Source organism: Equus caballus, chromosome 7 (genome assembly GCF_041296265.1).
Source record: "Equus caballus isolate H_3958 breed thoroughbred chromosome 7, TB-T2T, whole genome shotgun sequence".
Lineage (NCBI taxonomy): Eukaryota > Metazoa > Chordata > Mammalia > Perissodactyla > Equidae > Equus > Equus caballus.
Genome location: NC_091690.1, coordinates 21,460,951 through 21,480,018, shown reverse-complemented (window position 1 = coordinate 21,480,018; position 19,068 = coordinate 21,460,951). Strand labels below are relative to the sequence as shown.

At 42.2% G+C, this 19,068-nt stretch overlaps 2 long non-coding RNA genes across 3 annotated transcripts in view; one reads left to right on the top strand and one right to left on the bottom strand.

Moving 5' to 3' along the window:
• The window catches only part of LOC138924973 (uncharacterized), a 76,651-nt gene extending 67,891 nt beyond the window's left edge, over positions 1-8,760 (bottom strand). Inside the window, exon 1 of one of the 2 annotated variants that reach the window (XR_011440464.1) lies at positions 8,657-8,760. This is a non-coding gene — a long non-coding RNA (uncharacterized lncRNA). Of the gene's footprint in view, positions 1-6,749; positions 6,870-8,656 lie in introns of those variants that run through there. The other variant, XR_011440465.1, reaches the window with a different exon arrangement.
• LOC138924972 (uncharacterized) lies at positions 5,660-7,687 on the top strand. Its single transcript, XR_011440463.1, has 3 exons — positions 5,660-5,765; positions 6,181-6,491; positions 7,394-7,687. It is a non-coding gene; the product is annotated as an uncharacterized lncRNA (long non-coding RNA).
• Positions 8,761-19,068: the final 10,308 nt, after the last annotated feature.

Here is a 19,068-nt window from a genome sequence, read left to right as displayed (position 1 = left end):
AAATGCTAATAATTGATTGATGCATGAGAATGAGTCTTTGGGAAAACACCCAGCAGAGTTCTGCCTGCCAGTTTCCCTTTGAGGTAGTGATTAGCATTCCACAGCTCCCAAAAGAAACTTCTACAGAAATGGTCTCAACTCCAAATAGATGCTGCCCTTGGCCCAGGAGGAGGGAAGATGAGGATGTGGTTCTCTATGTCTCCAGTTATCCACAGGTGCTACCCTGAGTCTCTCTGGGTTGGGTAAGCAACATGTGTCACAACAGGCATGCTTCTGTGACCCATTTACCAAGGAACCAGTAAGGCTGCGTGTTGTGAGTGGGTCCAGACCGGAAGTAGCAAGGGACAAGCAGCCCTGCCACTGGGGCTTTGACCCAGCAGACACAACCTCGCTCAAAGTGTCTGTGGCAAATCAGGAGGCTGTACGGGACCTCTGGAAGCCCCGGTAGGGGAATCACAGCACAGACCTCCAGGGTATGGGAGTAAAGACCTGCCCTCCTCTCCTTCTGAGAAGCCATTCCCAGCTTGTTACTGGGCCGCAGCAGATACTAAACACCTAACCAGGAAATATCAAGCGACCACGGGACCTGAGTTTCCCCTCATGAACCTGGTGCTATCTGATCCTCCAAATCAATGAAGCTGAACATGCACAATAGCATTCTGTCACCAAAAGGAAGAAGCATATTCGAGGAGCTGAAGTCACAGTGGACCTGCCCAGCGGGAGTGGGAGCCACCTGTGAGAAGAGGCTGTTGCTGGAGACACCAGCGGAGGTCACCGTAACCCATCAAGTCCGTGCTCTCCAGGCAATAGACATCCTCTTCCAGCCAGTGAGTTACATGAGGACCAGCCCTTCTCACATAAAATAGTAGAGCAGTGCTTCTCAGCCGGGAGCAATTTTGCACTCCCCCCACCCCAAGCCCCCCCCCCACCCCCACATCTGAAGACAATTTTGAGTGTCACAACTAGGGGGTGCTAGAGGCATCTAGTGGGCAAAGGGCAGGGATGCTGTTAAAAAGCCTACAATGCACAGGACAGCACCTCCTGCAGCCTAACAAAGAATTATCTCACTCAAAATGTCAAGAGTGGCAAGGCTGAGAAAACTTGCTGTAGAGGAAAGGAAAGAAGAGAAAATAAAGGAAATCAGAGATTAACATATACCCAACCAAAAATAAACACAGGTACAAACTTTCTTGTTTCTACAACTCCTTACAATGTCATGGTGGGTATTCTTTCACTACCCATCCTGTTTCTTCTGTGTGCACGTTAATACTCCTGGGCATCCTCGGAGTTTTATCGCCAGGAAGAGTTTGAGTCCCTGCCCTGAGTATTTACTTATATCTCCCTAATCCTGCCCCAGACCCCAATTCCAGAGGACAACAGTCCTAGGACACTCACAGGAACACTTTTCCTACCACCCACCAATCTGATCTAGACATCCCAGATGGGAATATTTTTGGCTCAAGTTCATTTTCATCCATGCAAAAGATAAGGATATTTTATATTTGCATTATATTCCTACTCTTCATCTATGAATTCAGTATTAGAAAAACTTCTTCATTCATTAAATCAACAAATATTTTTTGAACACCTGCCATGTGTCAGATGCTAGGCAGGTGGATGTCACAATGGTATAGAGAGACCAAATTTCTGCCTGTCTTCACAGAGTTTACAGGCTATGGTTCTGTGATCACCGTTATCATTTTCATCATAGGTTTATTGAAACAAGAGGCCAGAAGAACTTACATCTCATCCAGTTCCTTCCCCAAGACCTGTGGTGCCCTCAGGTCATCTCCTGCCCTGAACCTAACCTGCCTGGAACCTATTGGTTGAGGGAAGCAGCAGGCACCATCCCCTTGTTCGTCACTGTCTTGAGAAGCTCTTCTCCACAACTTTTCCACCATTCCATGCCTGGCTTATGAGTTGCCCTCCCATTGTCTGCTTAGCCTGGGACTCTGAAGGATGTACTGGGGAAAGGCCAATGCACACACTTAAAATGGAAGCAAAAATGCCAATGTCCTTGAAGAGGCCAGAACACCCTCGCTGTAACTTGCTGAGTTCCCTAGCCTAATATTCCTCTCTTGCCACCCGGAGTAGAACGACTGTTCTCTGAGGGTCCTTGGATTGTTCCCAGTGTGAGCTTCCAGCTTGAGCCAAACTTGCGCACACTTCTGGCCTTCAGTTTGTCTAGGAATCTCTGCTGACTTGGAGGGGCAACTTGCCAGAAGCCCTTCTTCACCAGGGGCCTAGAACCCACCTGGAAAAGAATAAGGGAGTTGGGAAGAGCTGTTCTGAAGTCCGGCTTAAGAGAGAGACATCCACAGGGGTGTCTTACGCTTGTTCATTGTTCCGCTTCCATTGCCTCACCTTCTGATGCCCATGGTAGCCCCTTCTGTGATGGTGACTTCCTATTGGGCTTCCTATCATCTGTACTTTTCAACTTGTGCTTAATGTCATGAAGTGACATCTTGCCATTCACTTTATATCAGAACACTTGATAGTACCCCTTTGTGGTTAGAATGCACCCAGAATTGTGGAGTTTTCCACTTTTCTTATGTTCATGTATTTATATTATTCAGGAAATATTTATTGAGCATCTACTCTATGCCAGGCACTCTTTTAGACACTTGGAGTTTACATTCACAGAGGAAGTGGTGACAGAAAATAAACAACTTAACAGAGGTACAAAAACACTGAAGTGAGGTGAGGGATAGAGTGATGGGGATGGGAGCAGGGACACAACAGTCGGAAGGCTGCAGGTGGAGGCGTTGGCCTTCCATAGAGCAGGGCCTGCTCATCCGTTACACAGGATGGAGGCAGCATACAGGGCTCTCAGAAGACAGTAGGTTAATGAATTTGGTGATGGACAAATATAGTTCCATTCTGATATCTTCTATTTTCTTGGAAAAATGAAATGTAGGTTGTCAGTTGCCAAGAGAGGAGAGGGCTTTTGGAGGTTGAGGAGAGAGTGAGCAAAAGGATAGAAAGCCCCTTACAGACTTGAAGAGTAAATTAAATAAAAACACGTAGTAGGAGAGCTGAGGATCCACTTGAGCTTAGAAGGATCAAGTTAACGTGTGCTGGTTTTTTCCTGCGCAAAGGCAGGAGTGAAGGAGCAGACTTGGGTCAACCAGTGTTGACGTAACAGAAGGGTGAGGTGTTAGGGAGTTCAAGATGCAGGCAAGTCCTTGGGGCTGAGCACAGTCCTCGATTCCTCTGCCCTCACAGTGAGTTCCCTTCAGGACTTTTTTCTTCCCTAAGAACCTCAATGCAGGACCATCCTTATCTGTCAGGAAGTTCTTATACTACTGAAATTTGAAAGGCAAAGGGTTAGGATCTAGGTCTCTTTTCTGAGGAAGCTCCTAGGCCCTTTATGCCCCCACCTCTTTCCCAGGAGTCAGCTCTACCCACCAAGGAATATAGGAAAGGGCAAACTTTGCCAAGTCACAAAGCCTGAGCTGTCCCCAAGCCCCCAAACAAATAGGGGCCCACCGTGAGGATTTCCCCCCAGTATTCAAGAGCTGCTCCATGGCATCTTTCTCCATCCACCTCCCACTGGGTGAGACATTGGGGTGGGCTAGAGGCCCTGCATTAGCTAGTGGAGGCATGAGCTAGTGAAAAACAAATGACCTATTTGTTCCCTCATCTGGTAGAGCTCACGGAAACTTGGGTTGCACTCTTCATTTCCACAGATTTCAACGAGACAAACCAGCCACTCTGCAATTTAATAAGAATGATGTAGGCCATGGCTTAAAGATACTGCTATTCGTGTGCAGAAAAGAGTCAGAAGAGCTGGTGCAAAGACAGCTAAGACTTGGCTTTGGCAGAGGAGGTGAAACAGATGTGGAGATGAGGGGACAACCGTGTAAGGCATTGGTGGCATGTATGTGATTAATAGGCTAGTCCCTAAAAAGCAACAGCATGCAAGGTTGGCTCCAGTGCCCTTGCTTTTTGCTCTGCGTCCTCCTCGTCCCCAGCCAGACAGCCAATGCCCTCAGGCTGGCCCTCCTGTGGAGACCACATTGCCCTGCCATCTGGGCCAGCTGCCCACACTTCCCTCCCCAGCCCTAATCAAAACCAGTTTCCACTTCTGAGCACTCATAGGAGACTACCGCTAAGCTGATAAATTAATTCAAGCTAATGCAAATTATGGCTTAATATGTTACCCTTCCCAGACAACATTTACATTTCTAAAAGCAGCTTCAGTTCCTTAAATCTAAGGGAGTGACTATCATGGAAATGTCGAGCATTGTGGCAGGCAGGTAGGGGAGGCTGTGGAAAAACATTAGCATTTCTAGGGCCCTCAGAGGTCAGACATGGGAGGTCCCATCTGTTCTTTCTGATCATCAAGTACCTCGTGGGCCAAGAGGCACCAGTGTCAAATCTTCCTCTAAAACCAGGAGATTTCTATCTTAAGAAAATATGTTTATAATGCACTTACTTGGCTATTGCCTGTATTACTTTAACATATGCAGATGAGATTTTTCTGTGCAATCAAAATAAATCTATGATAGTAGTTTGCTTCATTTCCTCTTCTGCACTAGGGAATGTGACTTCCCCCAGGACAGAATAGAGAAGAGGAGACATCTGCCCATCACCAGCACAGGAGACCTCTTTCCAGAACTGGCAGCCCTGCCCAGGCCACTACAGGGCTTTCTGTGCTGATCCGGGTGCCAGGCAGGAGGATATCAGCTAAAGCCTGCTCCAGCTGCCTCCGTGCTCCTGGGAGAAGCAAAGGGGAGACCTAGGCTCCCAGAGGACTCAGCTACAGAAAGAAGTTCTGGCATGTGCCATGTAACTTCCACTTCTCCAGAAAACACTGTGGTGATGCGTGAGTCTGTACATCAGGGAACCAAACTTGTTGATGTCAAGGTTTATTGTGAGAAGCCCTAAGCTTGGCACAGAGATGGTAGTTAAGGCCCAAACAACAGCTTCCCTCAACGTCTCTCAACTTTCCTTGGTCTGTGAATGAAACAAAATCCAGCCTTCTGCTTTTCTAGACACTCATCATGCCCCCCCACCCTAGAATGGAGAGAGACTGACCCCTGATGTGCCAGAGTTAGCAGGCACAGGGACAAAGACAGGGTTACTGCTCAAGGAGCCCTGGAAAACCTGAAGACCTAGACTGAACAGCAGGCATGGAGGGGGCTGCTCATGCAATGACAATGTCCACCAAGGCTCACAGGGACCTCTGTGGCCTCCATAGCCACTCATCCATTCATCCATCCATTATGCAGTCATTGGTTATTCATTAGCTAGAGGAACCAGCAGGCAGCCCAGCTCCAGGTCACAACTGACAGCTTCCAGGAAGGGTGAGACACATCAGTTCTCCAGATGATACATTCGCTACTCATCAGTGAGCTGGGGCATGGTGTTACCATGAGGAATGTGTTTGTCTTTGGGGGTTAAGGCAGAGCCCAGCACTACGAGGACAAAGCAAAGAGCTGCTACCTGGTTCCCACTCTGATGGGAAATCAGAAGCACCCGTCACTTCCCCACTACGGGCCAGTTATCTTATTCCTTCTACAGACACAATGCTCTCCTGAGTTAATCTTCCACTAAATGTCTCCATGCTTCTGGAACTTCAATTACAGCCCCTCCTCCCCCAGGCAAATGCTGCCACCCTGCAAATGCAGTTTAAATCATCACGCACAGTTTTTTCCTGTGCTTCCTCATGCTGGTAGTGTCTTTCCATTTCCACTCTTTTCAAGGGCGCCATTCAATTTGTCTTGCCTTCCTTCCTCTCCACATCAGCCCAGCACACCAAGGTTCCCTCCAGCTTTCGGTCTCTCTGAAGGCTCCTCTCCCTCCCACTCTCATCTCAAAGATTCTCTCTGATTTCTGCTTCTGGTTTCCACCTCCCAGTTCTCAGCTGCTGACACTTGCTTTGAATCCCTTTCTTGTTTTCTGCTGCTCCATAGGATTCAATGCATCAAACTCTGCTCTGATTCCCCAGGCCTCCTCTGATTCCCCATTGCATTGAACCCTCCTGATTCTCTGAAATGTGGATATACACCCACACCCCACAACTGCTGCATCTTGTGCAAAACCTAGATATTGGCTCCCTTTGGTTCTCACTTCCAGGATGGCTTCTAGGGGCCACAGGCCATATCACAGCCCCATGCCCTGACTTCACCTAGGAGGGGAGGTCATACACACCTCTCACTGCCTTTTTTTTCCTAGAAATGGAAGATGGAGCATGAGCACTTCTAGTATGTGCTTTACTTCCTCAGGATGGAGAGGACAGAAGACCCTAGAAGGTTGGCATCCCAGTTCCATGAAAGGCAACTCTACCAGGTTGCTTGCCAAGGCCCCGTGGCCCCTACCACCCTCCCTGACATTCATAGCAGCAGCCCCTTCCCTCTTTGCCTTGGAGACAGTGGGATCACCAAACTTTACAAAGAAGAGGTCACTCGAGGCTGAACACTGTCCCCGTCACTGCTGCACATGTTTCTCCTGCAAGTCTGCGATGGAGCACTGTTTTCCTTTACATGGTAAATTTTTTTTTTCTTTTTTGGACTTCAAGTGCAGAAAGAGCTGAGTAAATCGTGTTCCTCTTTTTATGATAAATCATCCTCCCTTAGTGTTAAAGAAACAGTGAAAAGGAGCAAGGAAATAAAGAAGGAGGGCTTCTCATTTAAAATATTCGTTGACTAGCAGTCCTAACTCAGACCTTCCCTCATTTGCCCCTAAAATATAAAATCGCAGGAAAAAATCAAAGATACCCAAAAGTCTTAAAAACTAAGACTTACTGTTAACCTCTTGCTTGAATTCAGAAGGAGACTCTGCTAAATACCAGCTCAGTGGAGCTGAGTGTGAAATAGGTGGTGAGGCCAGGCCATCAGCCAGGAGGAAATGGGTCTCCCATTCTGGAAAAGGCAAAATTTATGGAGACAGTGAAAAATCAGTGGTTGCCAGGGGCTAGGGGAGAAGGAGGGAGGAATTGGTGAGCACAGAGGCTTTTTAGGGCAGTGAAAATACTCTGAATGATACCATAACGGTGGATACATGTCGTTATACATTTGTCCAAACCGACAGAATATACAACACCAAGGGTGAACCCTAATGTAAACTATGGTCTTTGGGTGATAATGATATGTCAACGTGGGTTCATCAATTGCACAGTGATACAAATATATCACTCTGGTGGAGGATGTTGATAATGGGGGAGGCATGTCATAAATAAATGAAAAGCAATAGGATATATTGGAGTAAATGAGGAAGCCATTTGGTGGTAAATCTAATTCAGCCTGACCTTGTTTTTCCAAAATGGCCTGACATGGCCTGTTTAGCATGCATTGTTCATCTGCTTTAAATATTTGCTATGTCCCAAAGCCAAGAATGATGCCCTTAAAGATAAGGATGTAACTTCCCTCCATATCGTCATTTCTTTAAGGATAAGCATCTCTTCCTCGAAACTAAGGATTAATTATTGACCTGCTCTGCTCACCTTGTGATCACTCACCTGCTAACCACCAACCTGCTGTGCCAGCTCAGCATCTCAAGACAGTAGTAAAAGAGATATTCCTGTCGTATGTGATGTATGCTCTTTGTTCCAAGACTGCATATAACCACTCTGTACACCCCACTTCTTTGGTGCCCTTCCTTCCTCGGGGAAGGAAGGCCCCAGGCTAGAGTCCTCAAACCTGGCTCATAATAAACTCACCCCAATTTTTACTTATAGATTGATTACGTATTATTTGCATCAACACATGAATGGGGCAGAGAGTATATGGGAAATCTCTCTACCTTCCCCTCAACTTTACTGCAAACCTAAAAATGCTCTAAAAAATAATCTGTTCAATATATTTAAAAGATATATAACTGAGTTAAGAATGGGAGAAGTTATTTGCTGACTACTGAAGTCTACTAAAGGTAAATCTAAATAATTACCATAAGCATAATTGCAAACTAAATGCAAATGTCAGAAATAATTCTTGAAAGAGAAGACACATAACACAAAAATAAACACATTTTTTCATTAATATACTGGATTAATAAAACTCCAGTTTACATTAAAACAGATGGAAAAGTACGGAGGGAAGAGGAAAGTAGAAAAGTGATAGTGAAAAAAAGTAAAATGTATGTCAAATTTCTTATCCTATATGTCCATAGTCAAAAAACGTTATTTTATTTGCTATTTTTATCCTCAAAAAATATATAAATAGATTTCCATTTGTGAGATTATGATGGGCTAAAAATTTGAACCAACACTATTGCTGGAAAAAACTAAAAATTCCAGAAAGATATTTATTAAATCTCTTTAAAAGCAGAAAAGACCTGACAGCATACAAGAAATTACCAGGCCAAAGTGTGAGTGAGATTAGAAATCCAACCAGGAAAACACAACAATTAAGCAGACTTTGTCCTGAGAGTGTCTATCTCTGCGAAGTTGAGCTCCACTTTTGACATCAAACTTCAGTGCCTGAACTAGACAAAAGGGACAGGTGTCACTGCAACATTTGTCTGGTGACCCCCTCCTCCCCTACATACACACACAAAGCTGGGACCCTAAAAGACTCCATCTTCAAGATAAGGGTGAAGTAGAAGTAAGCCTCCCCCTCCACCACCATCCCTCATGACCACCACCCAGTCTACTAGTAGAAAAGTTCCTTGGCATTGGTCAGAAGAGGGTAGAAAGGGTGAAGGCAAAAGTTACCTGAGAAGTTGCAAATATAAGCAGCTCCTGAGCAGATCTGTAGCTGAAATTCACATAATCTGGTTGGCCGGGGTGGGGATTGAGGAGTGGACCTCAGGTCGTGAATTTAATCTAACGTGGTTCCAGATGGGCAGTTCCCCTAGGCATGCAGCAGAAGTAAAAATAAATCCTCTCTGAAGAATGCACCTTCATACTATGCCTCAAACAATCTCTAAAAATAATATTTATCAGGGCAATGACATTCATACAGTCAAAAATAATAAAACAGGTAAAGTAAGAGGAGTGAAAACCAGCAGAAACAACAAAGAGCAGAGACAGATCAGCAAAAACTTCAGACACTGGAATTATCAAGCTAGCCTAAAATTCTTACTATGTCTAAGAAATGAAAGATCAGTTTTTAAATATCTGCAATAAATCTCTGCAAGGAAGCTGTAAAAAATTATAGCATATGTTTTTTAAGAGAGAGGAGGGGAGTGGCAATAGTTGAAATGATAATGGCTGAGAATTTTGCAGAATTAATGAAAGATACCAATTCACAGATTTAAGAAGCCAAACAAATTCCTAGAAGAATTTAAATAAAAAGAAATCCACACCCAGTCCCAGCATAGATAAATTGAAGAACACAAGAGAAAAAAAAAGTTTTTTAATCCTAAAAGATAGATTACTTCAACGGAGCAACAGTTACACTCATAATCAACTTCTCAACAGCAGCAGTGGCACCCAGAATTCAAAAAAGTATCTTCAATGCACTGAACAGGAAGCAAATGCCCATCTAGAAATCTATTATTGGCAAAAAAAAAAAAAAAAAAGTATATTTCCAAGATGAGGGTGAAATACTGACAGCTTCAGACCAACAATAACTGAGAATTCACCATGAGCAGAGCTTAACCAAAGGAAACTATAAAGGATGTACTTCAGGCAGAAAGAAAGTAATCCCAGATAGAAGGACTGAGATTAAAGAAGCAATGGAGATGGGTGCAGCTGGTGGCATAGTGGTTAAGTTCACATGCTCTGCTTTGGCGGCCTGGGGTTCATGTGTTCACATCCCAGGCATGGACCTACACACTGTTCATCAAGCCATGCTGTGGCGTCATCCCACAAACAAAATGGGGGAAGATGGGCACAGACATTAGCTCAGGGCCAATCTTCCTCACCAAAAAAGAAGAAGAAGAAATGAAGAACTCAGAACATAGTGAATATGTGGGTAAAGCTAAACATTGAGTATATTAAAAGGTAGCATTAAATACTATTAATAAATAGTAATTAATACTATTAAATAGTGTTAAAGGGATAAAAAAAGAAAGAATTACTACATGACAATAATAATATATAAGCCAGGAAGGTGGTGGAAAAAAAATATTCTAAGGTTCTCATATTATCCTAAGGAGACAAGAGATATCCATTAACTTCAGACTTTGATAAATTAAGTGCCCATATAATAATTTCTCAGGTCTCCACCAAACGAATAGAAATGGAGTAAATACTTCCAAACTGGCTGAAAGAAAAATAAAGTTATTCTTTAAAATCCTCCATAAATCCAAACAAATGCAAGAAAGGGGAGTAAAAGAAACATAGACCAGGTCGAACAAACGGAAACCACAGAATAAGGTGGTGGATTTAAATGCAAACATGTCAGCAACGACATTAAATCTAAATGATTGAATGTTCCAAATAAAAAACAAAGACAGCCATGCTGGACTAAAAATAAAAACCTTGCTATATCATTCTCGCAAAAAAGCACATCAAAACTTTAAGGATACAGAAAGGTTGAAAGTAAAAGATAGTGTTTATATAGTTATTTGCTTAATAATTGTTCAATACAAAACATGTATTTTATGCATTTTTCTTTAATATCACAGTAAAAACAGTTTAAAGTACATATTTAAATGTTTCTAATACTTAAAGGTAACCAGTAACATCATATGGAAAATAGGACGTATTTTCCAAATCACTAAAAGCATATAAAACATATTCCATATAGCTTAAGACAGAAAACAAAGAAAAAGCAAAGAAGCATAAAAATGGAAAGCATAAAATAGGTGGCAAATATAAAAATAAATAAATCATTCATGAGATAAATAAAAGAAGTTTAAATACCCTATTAAAATAAAAATATTCTCCAATTGTAGTATGAATTCAAATCCTACTACATGCTGCCTACAAGAAATAGACACAAAGCAGAATAGCAAAAAAATGGTATGAAATTTTAAAAATGAGTAAAGATTTTTCAGGCAAGTGCAAAATGATGCAGCACAGAAATAGCAATGTTAAATTCTGAAAAGGTTTTATTCCGAGCAGAAAACATTCAAAAAAACATAAAACGTCACCTTATATTTGTAAAAGTTATAATCCACAATGAAAATATAATAGTCATAAATTTTTATGTCAAATAATTCAGCATCAAATTACAAAGAGCAAAAATTGTTGGAAACACAGGAAAATTGGTAAACACCATAATTGTGGAATACTTAAACACCAACCCTTTCTTGATAGATTAAGGAAAGAAAAATAAGACATAGAGGATTTGAATAATAAAATTAATAGGATGGAATTAATAGAAATACATCAAACGATGTACCCTACAATCATCAAATACACCTTCTTTTCATGTGCTCATGAATCATTTATAAAAGTTGATACCGAGCTAGAAAGAAAGCTTCAATAAGTTCCTAATGCATATATTGTGGAAGCAACATTCTCTGAAAACATCATAAAACTAGGAATTAATAAGAAAAATGTTTAGGTGAAAAAACCTAGAAACTTAAAAACAAATTCCTAAATGAAATATCTCAAAGAGAGAAAACTAAAAATAAATAATCAGAGATACACAGATGTATATAGAGAGTGTTGTTTTTATTAGTGGAATATATGAATTCACTTTAAAACTCAACAACAGAGGTATGGTGAAAAAATATTATGACTCTTCTCTTAAGCATTTGATGGGAAGTTTTTCTCAGAATTTTAATGGCATGAAAAAACTCATGACATGATATGAATGGTTAATGAATAGTATTGAATTTTATATATATTACACGCAATAATTATTACAGATAACATCAAATATATATACATATGTGTATGACATAAATGGACTGAATGTTTGTGTCCTGCAAAATTCATATGTTGAAGCCCTAAAGGCCAGTGTGGCTGTATTTTTGAGATGAGGCTTCCAAGGAAGTAATTAAGATTAAATAAGGTCGGAAGGGTGGAGCCCTGATCCTATAGGATCAGCGTCTTACAAGAAGAGACACCAGAAAGCTCACTCTGGCTTCCTCTCTCCACCTCCCGTACCCCCGGGAGCAGGCAGGCACCAAGGAAAGACCACGTGAGGCCAACAGCAAGAAGGCAGCTGTCTGCAACACAAGGAGAGCGTTCTCGCCAAATACCAACCCTACTGGCAACTTGATCTTGGGGTTCCAGCCTCCAGAACTGTGGGAAAATAGATTTCTGTAGTTTAAGCCACCCAGTCTGTGATATTTTGTGATAGCAGCCCAGGAAGACTCAGACAACTTCGAACTGAGCCTAGGGGAAATGGCAGCAAACTCCTGACCCGCTAGATATTGCTGGGCTATAGAATTACTTTTCTTTATGCTCTATTGTGAATATAACTTTCATAGTTAGAGTAGAGGGTGGGTGCCTAATCAACAAAAGAAAAAAAGACAGTACTGTCTACTGAGAAAAGGCTGAATCTGCTCATCTTATTACTTGCACACACCACTGGGAAAAACTACTCTTGGGAAGTTGACACAGGACACTTGGTCAATGAAAAATTACATGGAAACTGAGGACCTGAGAACTTGGAATAAAAACTGGTAAAGATGATAGAGGAGAATCTTCTGCTCTCCTTTGCAGGAAAAGTTTTTAAGTTTTTAACACATATATATATTTGTATATAGGTATGTATCCGCCACGTGTTTTCATTAAATTTTCTCATTTAAACGCTGCAACATCTATAGTACCAGAAAGACTATTATAGCCATTTTACAGATTAGAAGACTGAGGCTGGGAGAAATGGGACCAATGCCAAAGCTGGGACACCAGCTCTGGTCCTGTGATGTCAAATCCAATGTTCTTCCTCTATCAAGCTGCCTGAAACTTTTCTGGCTCAGAAGCAACTTTGGAATCTCCCACTCCATGTTGGAGGAAAGCTAAGATTTGACATAGAGCTTCCATATATTACTAAGTATTTCATTGTGCCTCTGTCTGTCTCAATATTGCCTAAAATGTGAATTCCTTTTTTTTTTTATTGGTGAGGAAGATTGGCCCTGAGCTAACTGCCAATCTTCCTCTTTTTTTTCTTTTTTCCCCCCAAAGCCCAAGCACATAGTTGTATATCCTAGTTGTAGGTCCTTCTAGTTCTTCTGTGTGGGATGCTGCCTCAGCATGGCTTGATGAGCAGTACATAGGTCCATGCCCAGGACCCCAACCATGGAATGCCAGGCCGCCAAATCAGAGCGTGCAAACTTAATCACTACACCACTGGGCCAGCCCCTAAAATGTGTATTCTTGTAAAAAGATTGTTTCTAACTGATATTTAAAGAATGCGGGTGATCCTCTGACTCTAAAGTACAGATATCTTGGCATTTGGAAACCAGGTCAAGAGGCAGTGTAGACATACCCTTAATATATAACTCCTGGCTCCACCTCATACCTGCCGTGTGACCTTGAACCAGTTCTAAACCTCCATGAGCTTCAATTTCCTCATCTATACAATGGGGTTAATGAGAAGTATTTGAAAATATTATAGTGAGGATGACAGGTAATGTATGCCTAGTTTCTAGCACAGAATAGGCCTTTCGTAAAGCAAGCCATTAGTTTCCCTTATACGGTATTTAGAGAGCACATTCCCATTTACAAACCATTTCACATAAGTTATCTCATCAAAGCCTCAAAATTCAAATTCGGAAATGATGACATTGAGGCTTCAACAACAATATTCCACTGTTTATATATACACCACATTTTCTTTATCCATTCATCCATCAATGGACACTTCATCCATCAACAGACGCGTCATCCATTTCTCCATCCATCAATAGACACTTAGGTTGTTCCCATGTCTCAGCTATTGTAAACAATGCTGCAAGGAAATGGGGATGCAGATATCTTTTTGAGATAGTGATTTTGTTTCCTTCAGGTAAATACCTAGAAGTGGCGTTCCTGGATCATATGGTAGTTCTGTTTTCAATTTTTTGAGGAGCCTCCATACTGTTTTCCATAGTGGCTGCAGCAATTTACATTCACACCAACAGCTGCCACACCGTCTTGACTCTTCTGCAGATTCTGAGGCTGGTTCCACTAAGCTCTGCTGCACCACCCAGCATGGCATCAGTCCCTCCCATAGCATAAAAGCTCACCATCCAGAAGAGGTACTTGGAGGGTTTTTTTCTGCTAATTAGGGGCTTTTCTAAGTTGATTCCTTTGGCTCTGGTAGATGATGACTGATCCAACACAAGCTCAGCTAACTAGACACATTTCCACCTGAAGAAAACTTTCTGACTCCATTCCCTGCTTTCTTGCACTACTTCTGGCAGGGTCCTATCTGAGCCCCTTCAAAGAAGCTAGAGACAGTGTGGTACAGTGTGGTGGCCCCCAAACCTGGCTGACTATCAGCTGATTCCCTTTCTATACAACACCCCAAGCACCCTTCCCAGAGTTATGATTCACTAGGCCTGGAATGGGACGCAGGAAACCGAATTGTTTTTAAGTTTAAAATTGAAATGGCTCCCTATATACCTATTGGAATAGCTAACATCAAAAAGACTGACCGTACCAAGTATTATGGGACGTGGAATAACTGGAACTTGCACACACTGCGGATGAGAATGTAAAAAGTTAAGCATACACCTACCATATGCAGCCATCTCATACACCAGCCATTTTACTCCTAGATATTTACCCAAGAAAAATTAAAATGAAAACACAAAAAGGCATACATGAATGTACACATCAGCTTTATTCGTAATGGCCCCAAATTGCACACAACCTAAATGTCCAGCACCAGGTGAATGATGAAATGAATCATGGTACCACCATACAATGGACTACTCCCCAGCAACAAAAAAGAATGAACTATTGATACATGCAACAACATGGATGAATCTCAAATAGTCATATCACATGGAAAAAGCCAGACCTCTTCCTCCAAAAAAGACTACATACTATAGTGTTGCATTAATATGAAATTGTAGAGAATACAGGCGAATCTATAGTAACAAGAAGCAGATCATGGGTCGTCTGGGGAGAGAAGAGGGAGGTAAGAAGGGCAGTTGGGAGGGACTACAAAGGGCCACAATGAAACTTTGGGGGTGATAAATATGTTTATTGTCTTGACTGTGGTGATGGTTTCACAGTTGCATACATATGTCAAAAGTTACCAAATTATATACTTTAAATATGTTCAGTGTATTGTACCTCAATTTTTACAAAATCTAAAAGGCCTTCCAGGGAGGGACCGGCCGAATCTTAAAGAGAAGCCACTGGACTCAAGTTATCGACCAGGTACACCACACCATGACCACCCCCACCACCACCAGGTGGCACAAATCCCAAATATGTACTTTAAGTGCCACCCTGAACTCTTTAAACAAACATCTAAAATAAACATGGACTTAAAAATAAATTGACACTAAATATTTTCATTTTGGATCTTTTTGTTAACTCCTTGATTCAGATAGCTGGTACTGAAGGACTCTGGAGAAAAGTATCTGCTGCCATTGTGCATTAATGACCACCTGCAGGCCTAGCACAGGGTTGGGTTCCCTGCGGTAGAGGGGTGAGGGGAAGGGACTAGAGAAAAACAAATACAACACAACCCTGCCCTAGAGGGAATGTGTCCTAGTGGCTTACAGCTTGGGCTCAGCATTCTGACAGCTCAATCAATAGCTTGGTGACAGTAAGAAAAACACCACATTGTATAACTGAATTTTTCATTTTTCATAAAATTAGGTTGTATCACATGGACAGACAGAGGTTGGCACCAAAACCTAAGTTAAGGTGGTGCTCTTGACGAGCAGAGCAGAAATATCACCCCCCAGAGAGAGCCCGTTGCCCAGTGTGGGGAGCGTGAAGAGACAAGGCTCACAGGAAGACTAGGAGGAAAGTACAAGGAAGGAGTTTGATGTGGCAGAAAATTGGCCTGAAAGGGACCTTGGATTTTTAAACAGGAGAGGGGCAAGTTCAGATACACATTTTAGAAAAATAAATCTAGAAGATGGATCAGCATTGGGATGAGACTGAGGCCCAGCAGACAATTAGGAGGTTTTTGCAATCATCCAAGACACAGCTGATGAAGCACTGACCCACAGGGAGGGAAAATTGATCATGTGGAAGTAAAAAACAACTTAATTTGGTTATCTTCTCTGGATTCCTTTGAAGGAACAAATAAAAAGTTGAATTCATCTAATATTTTAGTTAAGAGCAAGGAACAAATTTTATTCAATAAATACAGAGATATTTTAAACACAGTTAACATTGGGAAAGGCAGTCTCATGAATGTGCCTTCTTTCAACCCCTACTCAGCTGCGTAAGAACGGGCCTGGGGGGGAACACCTCCTTACTGAGACAGAGAGCCCTCACAGCCTGTGCTGAACTTATCACCTTGTGTGGGATTATCGTTCCCTGTTTCAGACTCAATGTGTGTCCCTTTGTTCTGCTCAAGCATGTGTGTCATATGGGAGTTGGCCAACCTCACTACTATATCTGTCCCCTGTGGGGAGAGGACAGGGTCCTCCTGCTGCAGCACAAGAGGGGTGTGTGTGGGCCAATTGCTTTGCATTGGCTGCTGAGAGGGACCTGCTGGCTGTTGGGGACTAAAGCCAACTATTGGAGCTGATCTTGCTCTGTTTCTTCTCTATGTAAGCAAAGCATTGTTCCATCCAGTGCTTGACTATGTTGCCTTTTCCTTGGTGTCTCCAATACCAAAATGCAGTGGGCAGAAGTGCTCAGACGTCTGCTCCTCATGATAGGCAAAAGATGCCATTGCTCATCACTTAAAATCAATAATACAACCAAGTAGGGAGGAAGAAAGAGGAGGAGGGAGGAAGAGGAGAAGGAGAAAGAAGAGCACCGAGTTGTTGCCACAGGGCAGGTGAAAGAAGATGAGGTCTTGAACCAAGACATTGAGATTAAGAATGGAGAGAAGGATACAGGTTTGAAAAACATTTAGAGGGTAAATCTGATGGACTTAATGATATATTGACTAAAGAATATACTAACCATGTCAATCACAGTGTCTTCTACACCAGCTTCCCCTATGAAGGGTAACTGTCTAGTCCACATCATTCAAAGTGGAAATGTAAGTGGTTGTATGTTATATCACATTAACCTGCTCCTCCTGTTACAGGTGCTTGAAGTGGGATGAGCGCCTGATGTAAGGGAAGCCTTTCAGTAGGCTGACAAATACCCTGCAAAGTGGCCCGGTGTGAGAAGATGAGCTGGGCCAATCTGATTCCTAATCCCAGGAATCCAAAACATTGAACATAGAGAAAACCAGGCTGTGAACAGTAGGACCAGAGGCCCAAATGAGATCAACTTGAGGCTATATGAAGAGGAAGTAGGGTTAGAACCATGAGAGATCATACCAAGACCAAGTTATGAGGATAAGCTATGATGTAGCAAAAAGATACAGGATGAGGAAGAGAATAAGGAAGTTAACTCAGAGATGAATAAAATGAGATGTTGGAGTCACATTAATGGCCAGAAAGCTCTACAAACTGCAGTTCCTGAGGTTTCTAGAACTGCCTTGGGTCCAGTTGCACTTCTTATGAGGCCTGACTCATTGCCATTAGATCCTACCTCCTCTACCTCTGCCCAAATAAGCTCCCATTACTTGAGGTAAATTGACCATGCCTCTGTCCCTTGGCAATCTAAAGACATAACTATAATAAGGAAGGTGAGAAGAAAGAGGATCCAAGGATAACTTCCAGGTTTCCAACTAGGGCGAACAGGTAGATATTAGTGTCATCAACTGAAATAGAAAATCCAAGAACAGGAATAAGGTTAGGAAGAAGAATGATACATTTATCCTTGGGCATCTTGAATTTGAGATGACCATGGGCCTTTCAGGTAGAGTCACCCAGCAGAGTTTGCCTTAGAGTTGAAATCTGAAGGAGAGGTCTGGACTAGAGATGAAGATTTCATCCTTGTGAGCGTATGGTTAACAACTAAACAGCGAGTGTGGCTGAGATCAACCAGGATGAGTGTGTACAATGAGAAATGTAGAGGGCTGAGGTTGAAACCCTGGGGAGCATGAATATTCCAGTGGCAGATGGAGGAAGGAGATCCCAAATGAGTCATACGAGGATTGGTTCAGAGATGTATGAAGGACAACAGGAAAACAAGGCACATAGAGGCCAAAAGAACAGAGTTTCAAGGAGGATGCAGTCTGAACTGCTAAATACAATGAAGTTAATAAGATAAGAACTAAAGAGAGTCTGGAAATTAGGAAACTACAGCAAAAATATGTTCAATTAAGACATAAGGATGGAAGGAAGATTACAAGGAATTGCAGCAAGTATGGGACTTTATGTCAAAATGCCTCAGGAAGGACTTGTGATCAAGATAGTGGGGCCAGTATCTTAAGAGACCTCCCCCATCCACTCCAAGCTTAGAGGGGAAATGTGTGTTTCAAAAAATGGATTAAAAATTAAAATTTTAGATTAAAATTCTCTATGAAAATGGAGTATAAACTAGAGTGGGCTAGAGTTGTGAGACCCACTGGGTTTTCAGGGAAACAGGACCAGAAATGGGCAGTGGGGACCAGGATTTTAATCCTATAAAATAGTAGGAACTAAATATGCCTAAAAGATGGCAAAGGACAGGAGCCTGTTTCCCCGCATGAAGTCAAGGACTGGGACTGTGCTCCCACCTGAAAATGGAAGCTTGGATTGTGGTTAAAAAGAGCCGCTTTTCATGTAGCATAGGTAATGAGGGGGAAAAAAGTTTGAAAATTAAAGGACTATCAGTTAAATACAGTTGTTTGAACATGGAAATTTATTTCTCTTCCTCCCCAATATTCCAATAAAATGAGAATAGAGAATTAAAATTGCTATAAACCGCAAGGACAAAGAGAAGGGAAGATGAGAGATGGCACTAAATGATGGATGACAGAGAAGAGGAAAAGGCATTAACAGACCCAGAAAAGCTGAATACCAAGTCCATGCAGAGGAGGATGCCAATGTCAAACCATGATGCAGAACACCGGAAAGTCTCCATGTTCTGCAGCACCAGGAGCTATGGAAGGCAGGGGTGGGGATTGGGGCTGAAAAAGACGGTCTAAATGAAAGTGAAAAAAGTAGACCTCAAGTATTCTTCTCCCCTCTTGCAGAGCTAAGCAACAACCCTTCCCCACCCCAGGATGAGATAGATGGTTCATTCTGTGCTGAAACATTTTAAACTAAAGGGCTCCATAT